Raw genomic sequence first — 5000 nt, forward strand, 5'->3', positions numbered from 1 at the left:
CGCATCAATCTCGGATAAGGCGTTTGTCAAAGACCGCTGTCTTTTCATGGACGCGATGTTTTTGAAAACTGGGTTTCTGAAATCGTGCGAGAGGTGGCTTGGTGATACCCTACCAAAAGTGGTCACATCGGGTAAGTGTGACAAAGATGCTATCAAACCTCCTATGCATTTTGACAATAACCTTACCCGTTGTAAAACACTCTGTCATATTTTCGCTATGCTGATCACGACGATTTAAACCGGGCAAGGTGGCACAAGAGACGATGGACACGCCTGCGAATCACCACCCGCTGTCCGTATTAAAACACTTTGAACATTTCCACGCGGATGGAGCAGCATGGAGAGGCTGATAGCACCACTGTTTAGCCGCTTCATGCACTCTTTTACGGACGTTTTCAGCCGGCGGTCGCGGTCATTTTCTCGCGGATGGAGCAGCATGGAGAGGCAGGCTGATGGCACCACTGTTTCCCCACTCCATGCTCTCTCTTTTACGGACGTTTTCAGCCGGCGGTCGCGGTCATTTTCTCGCGGATGGAGCAGCATGGAGAGACAGGCTGACTGCACCACTGTTTCCCCACTCCATGCTCTCTCTTTTACGGACGTTTTCAGCCGGCGGTCGCGGTCATTTTCTCGCGGATGGAGCAGCATGGAGAGACAGGCTGACTGCACCACTGTTTCCCCACTTCATGCACTCTCTTTTACGGACGTTTTCAGCCGGCGGTCGCGGTCATTTTCTCGCGGATGGAGCAGCATGGAGAGGCAGGCTGATGGCACCACTGTTTACACACTCCATGCTCTCTCTTTTACGGACGTTTTCAGCCGGCGGTCGCGGTCATTTTCTCGCGGATGGAGCAGCATGGAGAGGCAGGCTGATGGCACCACTGTTTACACACTCCATGCTCTCTCTTTTACGGACGTTTTCAGCCGGCGGTCGCGGTCATTTTCTCGCGGATGGAGCAGCATGGAGAGACAGGCTGATGGCACCACTGTTTCCCCACTTCATGCACTCTTTTACGGACGTTTTCAGCCGGCGGTCGCGGTCATTTTCTCGCGGGGAGCAGCATGGATGGAGAGACAGGCTGATGGCACCACTGTTTCCCCACTTCATGCACACTTTTACGGACGTTTTCAGCCGGCGGTCGCGGTCATTTTCTCGCGGATGGAGCAGCATGGAGAGGCAGGCTGATGGCACCACTGTTTACACACTCCATGCTCTCTTTTACGGACGTTTTCAGCCGGCGGTCGCGGTCATTTTCTCGCGGATGGAGCAGCATGGAGAGACAGGCTGATGGCACCACTGTTTCCCCACTTCATGCACTCTTTTACGGACGTTTTCAGCCGGCGGTCGCGGTCATTTTCTCGCGGATGGAGCAGCATGGAGAGACAGGCTGATGGCACCACTTTACCCACTTCATGCACTCTTTTACGGACGTTTTCAGCCGGCGGTCGCGGTCATTTTCTCGCGGATGGAGCAGCATGGAGAGACAGGCTGATGGCACCACTGTTTCCCCACTTCATGCACTCTTTTACGGACGTTTTCAGCCGGCGGTCGCCATTTTCTCGCGGATGGAGCAGCATGGAGAGGCAGGCTGATGGCACCACTGTTTCCCCACTCCATGCTCTCTCTTTTACGGACGTTTTCAGCCGGCGGTCGCGGTCATTTTCTCGCGGATGGAGCAGCATGGAGAGACAGGCTGATGGCACCACTGTTTCCCCACTTCATGCACTCTTTTACGGACGTTTTCAGCCGGCGGTCGCGGTCATTTTCTCGCGGATGGAGCAGCATGGAGAGGCAGGCTGATGGCACCACTGTTTCCCCACTCCATGCTCTCTCTTTTACGGACGTTTTCAGCCGGCGGTCGCGGTCATTTTCTCGCGGATGGAGCAGCATGGAGAGACAGGCTGATGGCACCACTGTTTCCCCACTCCATGCTCTCTCTTTTACGGACGTTTTCAGCCGGCGGTCGCGGTCATTTTCTCGCGGATGGAGCAGCATGGAGAGGCAGGCTGATGGCACCACTGTTTCCCCACTCCATGCTCTCTCTTTTACGACGTTTTCAGCCGGCGGTCGCGGTCATTTTCTCGCGGATGGAGCAGCATGGAGAGACAGGCTGATGGCACCACTGTTTCCCCACTCCATGCTCTTTTACGGACGTTTTCAGCCGGCGGTCGCGGTCATTTTCTCGCGGATGGAGCAGCATGGAGAGACAGGCTGATGGCACCACTGTTTCCCCACTTCATGCACTCTTTTACGGACGTTTTCAGCCGGCGGTCGCGGTCATTTTCTCGCGGATGGAGCAGCATGGAGAGACAGGCTGATGGCACCACTGTTTCCCCACTTCATGCACTCTTTTACGGACGTTTTCAGCCGGCGGTCGCGGTCATTTTCTCGCGGATGGAGCAGCATGGAGAGACAGGCTGATGGCACCACTGTTTACCCACTTCATGCACTCTTTTACGGACGTTTTCAGCCGGCGGTCGCGGTCATTTTCTCGCGGATGGAGCAGCATGGAGAGACAGGCAGGCTGATGGCACCACTGTTTCCCATGGAGAGACAGGCTGATGGCACCACTGTTTCCCCACTCCATGCTCTCTCTTTTACGGAGCCGGCGGTCGCGGTCATTTTTCGGATGGAGCAGCATGGAGAGACAGGGCACCACTGTTTCCCCACTCCATGCTCTCTTTTACGGACGTTTTCAGCCGGCGGTCGCGGTCATTTTCTCGCGGATGGAGCAGCATGGAGAGACAGGCTGATGGCACCACTGTTTCCCCACTTCATGCACTCTTTTACGGACGTTTTCAGCCGGCGGTCGCGGTCATTTTCTCGCGGATGGAGCAGCATGGAGAGACAGGCTGATGGCACCACTCTTTACCCACTTCATGCACTCTTTTACGGACGTTTTCAGCCGGCGGTCGCGGTCATTTTCTCGCGGATGGAGCAGCATGGAGAGACAGGCTGATGGCACCACTGTTTCCCCACTCCATGCTCTCTCTTTTACAGACGTTTTCAGCCGGCGGTCGCGGTCATTTTCTCGCGGATGGAGCAGCATGGAGAGACAGGCTGACTGCACCACTGTTTCCCCACTCCATGCTCTCTCTTTTACGGACGTTTTCAGCCGGCGGTCGCGGTCATTTTCTCGCGGATGGAGCAGCATGGAGAGGCAGGCTGACTGCACCACTGTTTCCCCACTCCATGCTCTCTCTTTTACGGACGTTTTCAGCCGGCGGTCGCGGTCATTTTCTCGCGGATGGAGCAGCATGGAGAGGCAGGCTGATGGCACCACTGTTTACACACTCCATGCTCTCTCTTTTACGGACGTTTTCAGCCGGCGGTCGCGGTCATTTTCTCGCGGATGGAGCAGCATGGAGAGGCAGGCTGATGGCACCACTGTTTACACACTCCATGCTCTCTCTTTTACGGACGTTTTCATCCGGCGGTCGCGGTCATTTTCTCGCGGATGGAGCAGCATGGAGAGACAGGCTGATGGCACCACTGTTTCCCCACTTCATGCACTCTTTTACGGACGTTTTCAGCCGGCGGTCGCGGTCATTTTCTCGCGGATGGAGCAGCGTGGAGAGACAGGCTGATGGCACCACTGTTTCCCCACTACATGCTCTCTCTTTTACGGACGTTTTCAGCCGGCGGTCGCGGTCATTTTCACGCGGATGGAGCAGCATGGAGAGACAGGCTGATGGCACCACTGTTTCCCCACTTCATGCACTCTTTTACGGACGTTTTCAGCCGGCGGTCGCGGTCATTTTCTCGCGGATGGAGCAGCGTGGAGAGGCAGGCTGATGGCACCACTGTTTCCCCACTACATGCTCTCTCTTTTACGGACGTTTTCAGCCGGCGGTCGCGGTCATTTTCTCGCGGATGGAGCAGCATGGAGAGGCAGGCTGATGGCACCACTGTTTCCCCACTACATGCTCTCTCTTTTACAGACGTTTTCAGCCGGCGGTCGCGGTCATTTTCTCGCGGATGGAGCAGCATGGAGAGACAGGCTGATGGCACCACTGTTTCCCCACTACATGCTCTCTCTTTTACGGACGTTTTCAGCCGGCGGTCGCGGTCATTTTCACGCGGATGGAGCAGCATGGAGAGACAGGCTGATGGCACCACTGTTTCCCCACTTCATGCACTCTTTTACGGACGTTTTCAGCCGGCGGTCGCGGTCATTTTCTCGCGGATGGAGCAGCGTGGAGAGGCAGGCTGATGGCACCACTGTTTCCCCACTTCATGCACTCTTTTACGGACGTTTTCAGCCGGCGGTCGCGGTCATTTTCTCGCGGATGGAGCAGCGTGGAGAGGCAGGCTGATGGCACCACTGTTTCCCCACTACATGCTCTCTCTTTTACGGACGTTTTCAGCCGGCGGTCGCGGTCATTTTCTCGCGGATGGAGCAGCATGGAGAGGCAGGCTGATGGCACCACTGTTTCCCCACTACATGCTCTCTCTTTTACAGACGTTTTCAGCCGGCGGTCGCGGTCATTTTCTCGCGGATGGAGCAGCATGGAGAGACAGGCTGATGGCACCACTGTTTCCCCACTACATGCTCTCTCTTTTACGGACGTTTTCAGCCGGCGGTCGCGGTCATTTTCACGCGGATGGAGCAGCATGGAGAGACAGGCTGATGGCACCACTGTTTCCCCACTTCATGCACTCTTTTACGGACGTTTTCAGCCGGCGGTCGCGGTCATTTTCTCGCGGATGGAGCAGCGTGGAGAGGCAGGCTGATGGCACCACTGTTTCCCCACTTCATGCACTCTTTTACGGACGTTTTCAGCCGGCGGTCGCGGTCATTTTCTCGCGGATGGAGCAGCGTGGAGAGGCAGGCTGATGGCACCACTGTTTCCCCACTCCATGCTCTCTCTTTTACGGACGTTTTCAGCCGGCGGTCGCGGTCATTTTCTCGCGGATGGAGCAGCATGGAGAGACAGGCTGATGGCACCACTGTTTCCCCACTTCATGCACTCTTTTACGGACGTTTTCAGCCGGCGGT

The sequence above is a fragment of the Anoplopoma fimbria genome, unplaced genomic scaffold, assembly GCF_027596085.1.
Source record: "Anoplopoma fimbria isolate UVic2021 breed Golden Eagle Sablefish unplaced genomic scaffold, Afim_UVic_2022 Un_contig_9217_pilon_pilon, whole genome shotgun sequence".
In the NCBI taxonomy this organism is placed as follows: domain Eukaryota; kingdom Metazoa; phylum Chordata; class Actinopteri; order Perciformes; family Anoplopomatidae; genus Anoplopoma; species Anoplopoma fimbria.